Source organism: Anser anser, assembly GCF_964211835.1.
Source record: "Anser anser genome assembly, chromosome: 2".
In the NCBI taxonomy this organism is placed as follows: domain Eukaryota; kingdom Metazoa; phylum Chordata; class Aves; order Anseriformes; family Anatidae; genus Anser; species Anser anser.
In genome coordinates this window covers 154,444,056-154,458,917 of record NC_139721.1, presented here as the reverse complement: position 1 = coordinate 154,458,917, position 14,862 = coordinate 154,444,056, and the positions used below count along the sequence as shown (strand labels likewise).

The 14,862-nt window shown below is 48.2% G+C and overlaps 1 long non-coding RNA gene across 2 annotated transcripts; it reads right to left on the bottom strand.

Moving 5' to 3' along the window:
- Window positions 1-2,134: 2,134 nt before the first annotated feature.
- LOC310893285 lies at window positions 2,135-10,128 on the bottom strand. 2 transcript variants are annotated; one of them, XR_014578875.1, is made up of 6 exons: window positions 9,845-10,128; window positions 8,975-9,072; window positions 8,087-8,128; window positions 5,028-5,170; window positions 3,267-3,687; window positions 2,135-2,617 (listed from the first exon to the last, which is right to left on the bottom strand). It is a non-coding gene; the product is annotated as an uncharacterized lncRNA (long non-coding RNA). The 2 variants fall into 2 exon arrangements; XR_014578876.1 differs by lacking the exon at window positions 9,845-10,128 and having other exon boundaries at window positions 8,975-9,165.
- Window positions 10,129-14,862: the final 4,734 nt, after the last annotated feature.

Genomic DNA, 14,862 nt, shown 5'->3' with positions numbered 1-14,862 from the left:
GCTGGGGGAGCCCCTCCAGGGTGAAAACCGATGGAAAAGGAGTGAGGAAGCCTTTGGCTCCCTTCTAGCCTGCCCTCAGCAATCAGGGTCCCAAAATGTACAGCAGGAAGGAAAAACTAGCAGGGATTAATGGATTTCTTTTCTACACGGGTACTTTTAATGAGAGAGGATTCTCTCATCAACCCTAAAATAGGTCAACCTAACCTAAACCTAACCTAAAAAATAGGTTATCATTTGCTTCAGATTCTGGGAGGTCGGTACAGCCGTGAGTGATGGCGTTAGAGCAGTGATGGTGTCAGTCGGTGAGGACCCACACGGTAGATCAAAGCAGCATCCCGAAGCCCGATGCAGCACAAAGACAGCCCCCCAACTCTCCTTTTTGTCCCTGGGACACACAACCAAGCCAGAGGCATGGGGGCCAAACGCCACCCAGTTTGGGTGCCACCCGGCCTAACTCCTCCGTTTCATTTCTCTCGACTCCAAGGAGAAGGGAACAAAATCCGGGTGCGAATGCCGCCATCACCCCCCACTAACTTTTTTATCTACGCAGGGACAAAACGGGGTTGGTGCAGGGCTGGCACCCGACCCCCCTGTTTCCTCAAGGACACACGTGCCCTCATGCCACACACACATGAACCAGGGCCCAGCGAGGCCCTGTCCCCAGGCAGCAGCTCTGTCCCCGTCCCCTTGAGCACCCTGAGCTCTGTGCTTTGTGCTTGGGCCTTCACTCGCCCGCGCTGCCTGGTGACATTGCCAGGTGTCCCCCTCGGGGCTGGGGTGCCTCTGTCCGTGCCTCAGCCCTGGCTGGGGGTGAGGGGTGAGGGCCATTCTTGTCACGCTGTAGACGCAGCCTCAAGAGAAGACGGCAAACTGTTTCTAGGGGACACATGTGGCACAGCATACACGAGCAAAGATTCAGAGATCTAAGTATAAAACATGAATTTATGATCTTTTTCTTTCCTTAGCCCTAATGCTCTCTTGTCTTTATTCAGTATCGTCTAATTCACAACAGCCTTTTTAGAAGGAGATGCTTAAATTCCTAGAATCATACAATCACAGAACAGTTTGGGTTGGCAGGGACCTTAAAGCCCATATAATCCCACCCCCTGCCATGGGCAGGGACCCCTCCCAGCAGCCCAGGCTGCCCCCAGCCCCATCCAGCCTGGCCTTGGGCACTGCCAGGGATGGGGCAGCCACAGCTCCTCTGGGCAGCCTGGGACAGGGCCTCGCCGCCCTCATCACAAAAATTGTCTTTAAATGTTCCTTGATCCAATTTCTTTTTTCCTTCTTTCATACTATTTCTTTCATCGGTGCAAGGTTTTAAGCAAGATCTGGCCTAATCTGTGGGAGGAATGATGCCACAAGAAGTCCCTTTCAGTGAGTCCCATGTTCACATGGAAGCCATGTGGAAGGGAAGGGCTCTGCTCGCCGGCCTGCAAGCAGTCAGCAGGCTGGGCTGGGATCTCTCACTTCCCCGGCACTTCTTGTCTGTCACCTCCAGTTCCTCTCCTCCCTGGTTTTTCATGTTGTTGCACCTCCTTCCAGGTTAAAAAACCTCAGTCCTGAGGTAGGTGGCTGCCACAATCTCATTAGTCCTCTGAAGTCACCCCTCTCCTTCCCCACTTGTTGCCCCGGTCTCGCTGGCTGGTGGCTGCATTACACAACTGGGTGTTTTGACACTAAGCACACGTGGAGAACAGAGCTGGAATCCAAAATGCGACCCTAGACTGAAAACATGCATACAATTCGGGACAAAGACTATCGAGCAGAATATGACAGTGCAACCTCTGAAAAAACGAAGTGCTGTGGCACCCGTGCAAATGAGACATTGCAAGGAAGGAGGGAGCAGGTTGCTAAAAGTAATAATATGTTCTTTTTCTTTCCACAGAGACCCCGTTTGTCATGCAATGACACAGTCAATAGCTTTATCTACCTTTTGCAGCTGGCAGGCAGAGTATGTGTAGCAACATTACCCCCTACAGTTCAGCAGTATGTTCCCACTTTCTTTAAGCTTTGGGTACGGCTCTGGGTTTTGCTTATCTTAAGCCAACAAATGAACTTCTTATTTTATCTTGAATCTATTAAACCCGTGCATGCATGGAAAACACTTAAAGGAGGCATGAGGAATGGGTAAGTCAGCAGCCTGTAAAGACTAATTACTGCAAATAAAATCTTGCAAAAATGCAATACGTTAAATTAGCCTAAGCAACTTTATGTTTGCACTGTCTCCTAATTTACAGCTTTTCGTTAACAAGTTTTTTTTGACCAAGAAAAATGAAGATTTTTTTCCCCTTCCACAAAGTTTTAATCTACTACTTGAGAAGGATGTAAAAATGTCATACAAGACGGAAAGTTTACTTGAAATTGCAGATTTGGCAATTTTATTGGAAACAGCACACTTTCAGAAAAAAAGTTGTCCTATGCATTTTTTTTATTTTCTTTTTATTTTTGGAGGCAAACATGTAAAATATACATCACGTTTACCACAGTGTGGCTGCCTGCCCAGGGGTGCCCCGTGGGCTACCTGGCAGGAGGGCTCCTGGGGGGGTGTGTTTGGAGAATTCAAGTCTGACCCCGCAGCTGCTCCCCTTGTCATGTTTTCTTTCCTCTTCATTTTCTTAAACACAAAATGAAAAAAAAAAAAATATATATATATATACAAAAAAGCTTACTTTAAAATGCCATAAAAAAATACCATGAAAACCAAGGGGCCAATGCAAGATAAGCTTAATGCAAGAAGCAGTACCAACTGGACTTGAATTCAAGAGGGGAAGCCACCACTGTATGGATTCCCATAGACTGGGTGGGCTGTGTGATCATCGAGCAGGAGCCAGGGTTGCATTTTTCGGCATACCATGCAAACTACAGCTCACACAATTAGTAGGCAAGAGACTTCCTCAGCCAGGTGTGACAACTTCATACAAGCCTGGTGTAAAACAGCAGCATGGAAAATCCTTAAAACAGAAGCAATCCCAAATCTGAATGGACTCAGGGGGAAGGGCAATCATTTTACCCCGATCAGCCTGGGGCTGTGCCTTTACCACCACTAAAAGTGCTTTTAAGAATCCCGGAGAATTAAGTTTCCAGCACTGTTGCGTGTCCTGCCCCATTTACACACCCTGATGTTATCAGTGCAGACTGGGTGACACACGCAAGCGTTTCCTTGCTGGCAGAGGAGAGCTACAGGTGAAGCTTTGCAGACGCAGCTTTAATGGATCTCGTTAGATCACTGGGGCTGCCTGGCTTTGGGGTTGAATGCACCTTACCTTGACTTTGCAGAGAGGAATCGATCCTGACCGCGGCGTGCTTTTGCAGGTAGCAGCAGCCCCCCCACAAATTCAGGGAATAGATCATAAGAATTTGTTCCAGCTCGCATTGTTTTCTCTTCCTTTCAAGAGTCTGTGATAGCAGTGCACAGTGGCAATCAATTAATAAGAACAAACATATGGTTGCAAGGAATCCCTCAGTTCTCCATCATGCTTTAACTTCCTTGGAGAGCAGAGCCTGAAGGAGAAGTGCAGAGCGAAGACCTCCACAGGCACATCTGTGCACTCAGAGATTAATCCTTTAAGAAAAGCTCAGGGCCAAGGGAGCCAGGCGCTGTGTCAGAAACCAGGATTTCCAGCCCAGCACCTGCTCTGCAGCTCTCCCCGTGTGACTTGTGACAAGTGTCAAGAAACTCATATCCTAGGAATATCAAAAAGGAACCTATGAACACTTTCCGGTTGTGTTTTCCCTGAATCTGTTGTTATTACGGTCATTATTTGCTTTTTTTTTTTTTTCCTATTATTGTTACTGGGATTTTTGCCATGATGAAATGAAGGCTGAAATGCCAGCACCCCCAGGGCAGACACAGCTTCCCAAACAGCCCTTGCAAGGCCGGATACCTGCACCGGGTGCTCCTGGCACAGCACTGGGGCACACTTGGGTTTCACCCATGGCTCCCTGCAGGTTCATTCCCACCCAGCAGCTCAGTGGGGAGCAAGGTCCCAGGGCAGCAAGGACGATGAGAAGTTCATCTTGCTACAAACCCTCACCAAAGGAATTTGAAGCTCCATGCTCTAAAGAAAGCGAAACCTCAAATCTCTTAACTCCCGTGCAGCTTCCCAACCAGACCTGCGCAAAAAGAACAATCAGAGCTCTCATCAAAACCAATTTGATATGCTAAGGCGATGCCAAGTAATTATTGTAGGACACCACGGTACAGCTGTCTCGAGCTCCTGTGCGCTCAGCACATTTTGAGATCACTTTGGCAGCGCCTTTGCTGGGTTTTGCAGTTGCACGGGAGCCCTGCAGGCTGCTGATGTGCTCCTGGGGCGCCATGGCACAGCCACCTCCTTCTCGAGGTGGGACCTTCGGGTCCAACCCTTCTCCTGGATGCACTGGGGTGGGCACTGGAGCCAAGGGGCTGCCCACCTGCAGGGCTGCAGTCATGTGGATCGGCCCCATCCCATCACCAGCGCCGGTGGAGCTGCTCAGATGTGCAGAGCGTGAGGCTGTCCCCTTTGTCAGGCCCCAGGATATCCAGGATATTTTCCTAGGGATTTTTCATGAGACCCTGTAGGAGACCTTCAGCTTCGTGAAAGCCAGGCAAGATACCCTAGGGCCTCTCCAATGGCACTGAATATCCACGTTTGGGCTATCCCATCTGGACTCCAGCTGCAACTCCAGAAGGTCATGCCTGTCACATAGGTTATCCGTGGATATATCAGATATCGTAAGATTTATCGTATGGCAACAGATGTCTACATGTGGACAACCGAATTGGGCCCTGGATCCCCATTATCTGTAATTACAACTCAACATTTTCCTCATAGCCATAACCAAAAGACCTCCAGAGGTCCCTTCCCACCTAAACCACTCTGTGACACCCACCCACACGTAGACACCAAAGCATGTGTGTCGTAACCTGTGGGCCTATCTGTGTCCCACCTGTAGCTTCCTTCTTGTCCTGTACATCACAAGAAATATAATTTCTCTGCCCATCTGTTAGTGCTGGTGACATTATTTCCCTGCACGGCACTTACAGGCTGGATCCCAGCCTGGTGGAGCTTTCACATGGATGTTAAGAGGATCAGGAGCATGGCCCACGCAAAGATCAAATGTAAGCCTCTTACATCAGCACCCAGAGGCACAATGGCATTAGGCTCTTCATACGTTCAGATCAATTCTGTAAAAAACAATAGAAAGAGAGAGAGCTTTGTTGCCTGTTGTTCTGAATTAAAGGAGGCATCGCACAGATCACCAGAAAATATTAACAATTAATCGTGTCTACAACATGTGCTTTGAGTTTTTTCAGAATCTACCTAAACACAAAAACAAAAGGCTTTTCTCCCTCGAAACAAACATGAAATGCTATCTAGTGTTGGCTCTTTGCTACTGCAGTCTCACACAGGTGTTTCTGAATGAAGCAAAATGGGCAGCGAAGCATTAATGCGCCCCGGACAGTCTGCAGCAGCTCTGTGCACTCGGGATAGGGGAGCTTTGCCCAGTTCTGAAGTTTGGTCTGAATCCCAAAGGCCGCACTTGCTGGATTCACATCCCACAGAGGAGAAACAGAGCAGGGAAAAAAAGACCAAGAAGAGAGGATGGGGAATGAGAAGTTGCAACCAGCTGCAGAGCCACGCACCAGCAGCGGGATGGCTGTGCCTTCCCATCTAGTTTAACACAGCACACGAGTCTCTCTAGCTAGAAAATATATATTATTTTTATTTTATTTTAACTATGTCCACTGTAACATTGAATTATTTAAAATGCTAGTATTAACTATATATATATATTTTTAATAAGTATCTGGATTTAAAGCTCACAGGACAGAATGACCATGGGCAAATGACAATGACAAAGGCCCTCTGGGTTTCAAATCAATCCTTACTATTTGTCCTACGTGTAAAAATACTGAACTTTTACAAGTAAGCATTCGTGGTTTCCATTCTGACGGCTGAGTTAATTAAAGATCAGATTCTGCCTCCGAAGCCACGCTTGCAGGAGAATTCCCGCACGAGGCTGTGTTTTCACTGGCAGTTTTCCTGTCCATCCGCCAGCTGCTGTGACATCTCAGCACATCCAAAAACATCTCCTTTAAATTGCCATCAGCCTTGCCTACGACGGATCAAAACATCTCGGCTTCCCCTGCACGATGTGCCTCAGAAATGTCACTTTTACCCGCGGCGGGCGATGCACCAGCTAACAGTTTTCTTCTCCTTGCGGGAGGAGGGAGCAGAGGGAGGGGATGGGCAGGAGGCAGCGGCAGCTGATTTGGATTCCCAAGGCTGAATTTTCTCCTGTTGCCTCTGTGAGCTTCATCGCTCACCCCTGCTTGGGGCACATGCAGCCGGCACCACTGCATGCAGGGCTTCTGAGGAGCTCACAGAGAGCTCCCAGGGCCCGCGGAACAGAGACCACCAGCTCAAATGTGGCCGTAAACATTTCCTATATGCTTTTAATGTGCCCCGTGGAAGCATATTTACCTTATTCAGACCACGGCAAGTAAAGGTTCAGAAACACTGTCCTCCTGAAACCCACACACAGCGTTCTTCCTAAAATAAAGGCTGGACGCTTCACGCACACCAGGCATCAGTCATGTTGCTGCTGTCAGACTGGGAAACGATGAGGTCCAGTTGTGTTTCCTGTGTCTGATCCCAAACCCAAAAATCAATTCACAAACTAGCAGGAAATGATGGGAAAGGATCCGCAAGGAGTAGGAAAGAATCAGACCTCCAGGACCAGGACCCCTCTCCTGTCCCCCAGTGGGTGAGAGACAACCGGCTGATGGCAGCAAGGGAAATGTCCCTTTATGCAGCTGCGGGGCAGAAATCCTTGATGTTTCCTGAGAATTTCCTCTGGAGGATTTCCTCTCGTTCACCTCAGCCGGCAAAGGTGAGTCCCGTGATGTTTTAACCACAGGGGCCGGCGCCACGAGGCAAAAACCCCAGGAGAGCTGGAGCACGGGCCCAGAAGGACGTGACAAGCCCTCGTGCTGGGAGCCTGCTATGCTGCTCCAGCACCAGATAAGACGACAAGTGGCACCGATTTGCTGTTATCTAATAAAAATACACAAGAGCCGTGCCCCTAGTGGAAGAAACAGCCAGGTGTATCAGCACTTCAAAGGGCCCCTCACTGCCACGGCACACTCGGGGCTCTTGGCAGTCAAAGCAGAGAAGCTTATTTATTTATTTATTTATTTATTTATTTATTTATTTATTTATTTATTTATTTATTTTATGGCAGGAAACGACATGGCTGGAAAAGTCTTTCTGAGGTGCAGGTTTACACATCTAAGGGCCACAAGGCAGCGAAAATGACCATCGGTGCTGATCAGCAGGGTCTTTTAGATTCTTCCACAAAAAGCACCGGGAGCCACCTACAGCTCCTTCTCCCAGTCTCCCCCCACCAGCACGGTCCCAATTTCTGGTGGCTCGGTTCTGCTCCCTCAGGACAGAGGGAAAACCCACTAGGGTCATGCTCAGCATGGGCACAAATAGGGTATTTTTCTTCCACCAAGGCCTGATCTTAAGAGCAATAGCTCAATTTTGAGAAAGGTTTTGCAACAACCTTAAATCTTCCCTCGATAACAAGGTGAAAACCCCAACCCCCCAAACACCTGAGGCTGGTTCATGTTACTTGGGACTGTCCCAACCCCTTTGCTTTCTTGGATTAAGGTCATGGGCACCTCACCCACAAGGGAAAAAGAGGAGAGAGAAGGTACCAGGTCTGAAAAAGTAATTTCTCGACCCTGCCTGCTGCCACAGTGTCCTGACACCTCAGTTTCACAAGTCACTTGTTTTCTGCTCATTTCAGAACATTTTAGCACCCTTAACCAGTAGGAAATCATTTCTTCTGGCTGTTTTTTGGCTACACAATTCTTTTTTTAAGCTTGTTACTGATACCCGGAGTGTGTTGGGAAGGATGTGCTACACAGGTGCGGCCACGGGTATTTTAACTCCTTACAGATACCTCGCCTGGAACGGTCCGGAGGCAGGGGCTGGCCCGGCTGCTCGCAGCCCTCACCCCGCTGTTCTTTGGGTGCCGTTTTTTCAGACAAAAATATCACAAATAACAAAGCCTTGGGAAGGCAGCTATTTACCAGAACAGAGTGAGTCACCGTGTTTACTCCGCACGCCGGGATCTGAAAGACAAGAAGCCACAAAAGGTCACGGAGGAGCTGTCTCCTTGCCACTTATTTTGTCTGCTCCTCCGACAAAGGCGAAGCCATCTGCAGTACAAGCGACGAAGCAGTGATGACCAAAAGATTTCAAAGGGGCATGCGAGGAGTGCCAAATGCTCTCGGTAAAGCCAGAGCGAACAAGAGGAGCCGTACAGCTCTTTGTGTAACCTTTACTCTCCCGTTACGTGCACCAGTTTGGAGTAATTATGGCAAAGCCGCTGATTGTATTATAAACGTAATGACATTAGCAGGACTGTCGCCGCGTTTGTAGCAACAGTTGTGAAATTAATTTTTTTCTTCATTAAGGAGATCCTTATTTGCATGATTAAAATGTCAGCCCAGATAAACGCGCGTGCCAGAGAATGAATCACTGAGCAAAAATGCCACCTGCCAAGCCCGGAGAATAGGACAAACAGGCAGGCGGCGCGGGGCAGCTCGGAGCTGGCTCCAGCTCCCGGCGGGAGCTGCTCCTCGGGAGCTGCGATGGCCACGACGTGCTGGGGCAGGATGCGGAGTGCCAAAAGGATGCTGAGTACAAAAAGGTAGCCCTGTAAAAGAGGGGAAAATATGTGCAGTCCAAACTTCCCCCTTTGTTTCTATTTGGTGATGAAAAAGCCCATCCATGAGCACGCATCTCCCATGTCTCGTTCTTGCCTTCCACGCACGCTGCTAATGCTCAGTGCTATTCTTCCACAACGGCACCACCTCCCTTCCAACTGGACTGAAACTCCTCAGCTTCGCCTGCTACCGAGAATCAACCACATTTCCTATTTGCTTTCAAGCCCCGGGGCCCTGAGGCAGACTTACAGCTGTCCCCAAAAGGGCTGCGTCCCAAACAGCAGCGCTGAGGAATGAAGGAGTGGGGAGCACTAAGTCGTCTTCCTGTCTGGGGTCAAGAAGGGAAGCTGAAAAGATAACGTGGTGTCAAGGATTGTGGACGTTGTCTGATTCAGTTAGGTCCTGATCCTTCAAGAGCATTTTCATTGATAATGAATAGAAGAAAAAAAAAAAAAAAAAAAAAGAAGGATAGAAAAACTATAGTATTTTAAACCGAGATACTCCTTTTCGAATACAGGGGGATTCTCTTCATCTGTATTTTCATGGCAAATTTTATGATTTGGATTTCTTTCCATTTTAGGAAATGTAATGGAGCAATTTTGATGTTTTTGAGGAAAATGTTTGTTGTTCAAAATGTTGGATTTTGACGGTGTGAAACATCCCGATTTGATCTGACGGCTTGCTTTATGTCACTGTAAAGTGCTAAGAGCAGGAACAGGAAGTCAGCCGGGAAGACCAAACACTTCACTCTGCAAAAGTTAGAAAAAAACCACTTGAGCCTCGCTGCAAGGCTGTGACCTGGAGGAGTCCAATATAAAACTTCCCCAAATCATTGCATTTTAGTGAAATTGTGCTGGATAACCAGCACTTTCTAGAGCTCTGCACCATGACACCTCATGCGCCCAGGCTGCAGGAGAGCTCGTGCAGGGCTGCTCGTGCCGCAGAACGACTCGGTGCCCGGACAGGCAGGGCAGGCAGCTCCAAGCCCAAGCCGAGCTGCCAGTTTATCACAGCTGAAGCAAAGAAGCAAAAATATGCTGGAAAACTGCAGCGTTCCCCCCCAGCCTTATCATCTTCCCAAGCAGATCACCACTGCTGGCATAAAATCTTTCTCTTGACCTTCGTCTGAGCAGAGCAGCCTCATCAATACCAGTCTGTGTTGTGTTTGCTTCGAAAGAGAATATGCTGCTGAGGTATTTCGGTGCAGACTTTTTTTTTTTTTTCCATGCCCCCTGTTAATCAAGTCCCTGTAGGCAAGAAAATTGCTGCAGATATTTCTAATAGAGCTGCACTCAGCCCGGTACGAACAGAGCCAGACAAGTCAGCTGAGACAGATGTTTCTTAAGATTTCAAAATTGCATTGGCTATTTTTGTAAAAGTTAGGAAAGAATCGGTAATAGTTCCTGAGTGCTAATTTGCATGGATGAATTTGTTTATGAAATGGTGTGCTCCAGACCACAAGCATGAAGCACCACTGGTGGGAAGGGGCAAAACTAAGGCAGAAGGCTCCAACCAGGGGACGCAGACCACAGGAGATGACTCAGGTCTTCATGCAAGAGTTAGGGTTAGGACTGGGGTTAGGGTTGTTAGGGTTAGGGTTAGGGTTAGGGTTAGGGTTAGCCCACAGAGAGGAAGAGGAGGTGAGTTGGAATCCTCTTCCACGAAGCCTCCAGGGACCGGGGGAGCTGTTGCCTCCCCAGGAACATGAACAAAAACTCACTGAGTTCTTTCTGGGGTTTCAGTGCGGACCTGCAGAGGTGTAGTGGGAAATACAGACTCCAGCCCACCTTGCCATGTGTCCTGTGGCACTGAACAAGAGGGGTTCACCCTGCTTTTAGCATCCACAACCCCACAGCTTTGTGTTCTGAGCTCCTGCTGCTGCTGGCCGAGCTGCCATTGCACCTGGTGCCGTGGTGTGATAAGGAGAGGCTTCTTCTTCTGCAGGGACTAAAGCCAGACCCAGGTCTGGGCTTGGGCAGTATTGGGCTTGGGGTGATTTGACATCCCGGGGCCTCTGGAAGAGCTGCCCCATGACCTCCCAAGGTCTCTGCTCGGAGCGGAGAGGTTCAGTGCGGGGTTCTCGATGCTATCTTCTGCCGCTGTCATACAGAAAGCCAGGCAAGCCCACAAATCCTTATTACTTATCGGTTTTCGGCTCGGTTCGGATCAATTTGTATTACAGTGTGGTGGACGTCTGTTTAATTCTTGCATCCTTCCTGACAGCAGGGAAATGTTTTTATTTTTATTATTATTATTATTGTGGCTTTTTGCATTTATGCTGGGAAGTCCCGCAGCAATTTTGTGAAAGAAAGAAGAATGGTAGGGTGAGATGCGTGAAGTTAGATGACATAACAGAAAGCAGCAATGAAAAATAAAAACTCCTAACCACTGGATGAACTGAAGAAAGGCATTAACTAAAACACTCCTAATCTGTAAGCTTTTGTCACTGCCAGCCCTCGGTCTTTGGGAGAATGGGAAGCCCTGCTTTTATCAACGTCCCGATTTCTCTGGGCTCCCAGTGAATGTTTTTCCTGTATTTTAGGCTGTGAACTTTGCACTCACAGACTTCTTCCTCCACTGTTGCCACAGTAAAAGGCACGTGAGCATGTTCTCTAAAATTAGCTATGTTAGGGAAAAAAAAAAAAAAAAACAATATCATAAAAGCCCTCCTTGACCTTGTTGCAGAATTGGATCAACACCTAATTGTTAAATGTCGCATGTTTCCCTAAAGACAAAACAAACACAAAGAAAAGCTCCTGGATTCTGGAGACTGGCAAAGCTATCTACCATCTGCAGAAATTCAGCTGGGCCTTCAGCTGATAATAATGGCAGACAATACCTTTATTTTCCTCATTTTCTCTCCTTTTACACAATTGAATATCTTCCCCTTTTGGAACGGGTGTCCCCATTAGCCTGGCAGAGGAAATGTTTTCCTGGGACCCTGCTATTGTGAAACACTCCAACTAATCTCTTCAGTGTGTCGGTGGTAAAAGTCAACAGCATCTTGAAATTGCAGCCCGGAATAATCGCCGGCAGTCCCACAATTGATCCTCCTGCTACTTCCACTAGAAAAAGCACTCACAACGCTTGAGCTGCAAGCACACTCCATTGTAGTGGTCAGGCATAGGCTGGCTGTCTTATTTTATTTTATTTTATTTTATTTTATTTTATTTTATTTTATTTTATTTTATTTTATTTTATTTTATTTTTATTGTTTTGCAAAATTCCCTGATTCTGGACTCTTTAAATGCATTGACCTCAGACTGCAGTGCGAGGCCAACTGTCTCCTGGCCAGTGTGCAATGGTTTCACATTAGGAAGGGCATTTTTAAAGGCAAGACTCTTTGGGTTTGCATTTTAAGAGCAAGTTGGGAGCGCTTTCTGTGCCCTGTGCTGGGACTGATTCAGGCAGTTCTGCTCTGGGAGAAAATGTAACGGCCAGCAGCATGGTCTTGGCCCCGTCTCCGGTGGGGATTCAGCAGCACATCACCCTGCTGTCCCCCTCCGTTCCCCTCTCTCCCATTTTTTTTGTTTTTATTTTTGACTGTGAATTTCAGAGATTTTAGGCTTCTTGGATCATTATGCTTAGGTACAAAGGAAAAACCCCACCAAAATCTTACGCTGGCCGCAGTGCTATATTCTGATGCAGCACGCAGCATCCCCAGCCATGGAGCAGAGCTCACTGATTTTCGCTGGATTACACCAGGGGTAACTACTTTCTAAGTGACTTGCTTTTCTTTTTTAATTTATGCCTCTAATTTGCTATCTAAATGAAAGTTTCTCCCCAGAGTGTTTCTTTTCTGCAGTCAAAGGCCAATATTTGGGGGCAATTGTTTCCAAGCCAAGTGGCTAAAGTCAGGTTGATAGCGTTATAATTACATGAGTTTGCATTATGCATACTTGATTCCCTCTGTGTCTTTCTCTAGTCTGTGGCAGCTGATGGTAATGGAGAATGTGCTGCTGTATTATATCCTAAAATTTCAGTTTCCTGTTTTGGAAACTTGCAAGTCTCGTGTAATCCCTTCTGGTGCAGGCACGTGCTCTGGGGAACTGCTCCCTTGCCCATGTGCTAATGAGTACTTCCTATCATTAGACCCAGGAATCATTACTGTGTAATCATAACTGGTTATAAAGCAATTAACAGGGAAAAAAAAAGCTCTTAAGAAGAATGCTGATGGTGTTTGGGAGGGGGTCCTGCCTTCCAGCTGCCTCCTGGCAGGGGACGTGTAGGACAAGGCGCCAGGAGCCTGGCCTGGGCCTGCTCCTGCTGTGCCCCCAGCCTGGGCAGGGCACGGACACGGGGCTGTCTTTGGGCTGTCTTCTTCTGTAGGGATGACTGCTGGAGAGCTGTGACAAGGCAGCTGCACATCCTTTGTGGTGTATGAAAATCTGTGTGGGACTTGCCTGGCAAAGGGCAGCCAAAGGCAGGCACCTGGAGCCCCTAAAACACTGGCCCATTTATCACCACTGGCTGAACAGGGAGCCCAAGGTGGATCCTCAGCTCTAGATCCCAACTGACAGCTATCGCTAGCTGGGATTTTATCCTGACATTTGGGTGACTCGCTCTAGGTCAGAACAAAGAAATTGCAACAAATCTGGGGCTGAAACCTGCGCAGCTCTGTTCTGCAGGAACACCTGCACCCTGCAACCTTCTGTCTTCTCCCTTGAGAAGAGAGAATGCATAAAACCAAGTATTGGACCCAAGCTCCCCTGAACTTCAAGCAAGAAATTCTTCACTCAGAGGGTGGTGAGGCCCCGGCCCAGGCTGCCCAGAGGAGCTGTGGCTGCCCCATCCCTGGCAGTGCCCAAGGCCAGGCTGGATGGGGCTGGGGGCAGCCTGGGCTGCTGGGAGGGGTCCCTGCCCATGGCAGGGGGTGGGATTATATGATCTTTAAGGTCCCTTCCAACCCAAACCACTCTGTGATTCTCTTCACTCTGTAAGTGCCATGCACTTAGCTGGAAACCATCTCCATGAGCCCCAGCTCCCGGCACTCTCCCTAGGAAACTGCAAGAGCCTCCATACAAAGAGAGATGCTTTGCATACGTACAGGCCACGTGGCATGATTCACCCTTGCTCACTGACCTACATAGTTATTTATACCACAGCAGGATGGAAACAAAGCACTGCGGGTCCTACTTAGGCAGCGCCACGCCAAAGGTAAGGCGAGATGCAGGCGGGCATCCCCATGTCTGTTGTTCCAGCCCATGGTAGAATTTACCACGTAATTAATAATTACGTTAATAATAATTACGACGTAGAATAAAATTCCCAAGCTGGAAGACAAAATGTTAGTATCTTATAAAGAAAAGCAAAGGAGCAGCGTAAGTCATAAATATGTCTACGCAGAGGATTTGCTGAAATCTCACCACCCTCACTGAAAGCTCCACCAGCACCGGCAGGGCTGGTCCCTTGCTACTAAGCCTGCTTGTGTATGGTTATACAGAACCATGGCAAAAACCCCACTCATAGCAACATTCGTGCTGCCATGAAGCTATGGTGAACAGAGGATCCAAGGTTGGTAGAAAGACACGGTGTCTTTTGAGGAGATCCTTTATTTTTAATAGATATTCCTGGAAAAAACAGGGAGGGGTAAAAGCCATAGGACACAAAAATGCTGGCAAACTCTTAGACTGATGAGTCCAAGCTGAGCCTCTGCATGAACAGGCTGAAGTGATGAGCACCGCCCTGTCTACTCTAGGAAGCCGAAAAGTAGAAAAATCCTTTGGGAAGAGGTAAGAGAAAGTGAGAACTTCGTTGAAGCAAGCAGCCACCATGCCAAACAGAGGCAGCGTAGGGTGATGTTATGAATGGAGAAGCTGCTCCCACAAGGTACCGAACATCCCTCACGTCCTACCCTAATTAGCTGAGCCTGGCATCTCGCAGTCAGGCCATGAGAAAGCAGCGGAAAGCTTCCTGATTTATCGGTACCCCAGGAGAAAGGGCACGGAGCTGACTGATTGAAAGCAGCCGGCCCTGCAGCCAGTGCCAGGCTGCTAAATCACAGCGGGAATCCAAAGCGGGGGGATCCGCGGGGAGGAGATTTATCACCGCCAACAGCTGGCAGCATCGTTTATTGATCCAGGAGCGTGAGATGCTGCCGTGTTGTATAGGTGAAACACTGATGGAGCAACACGAAG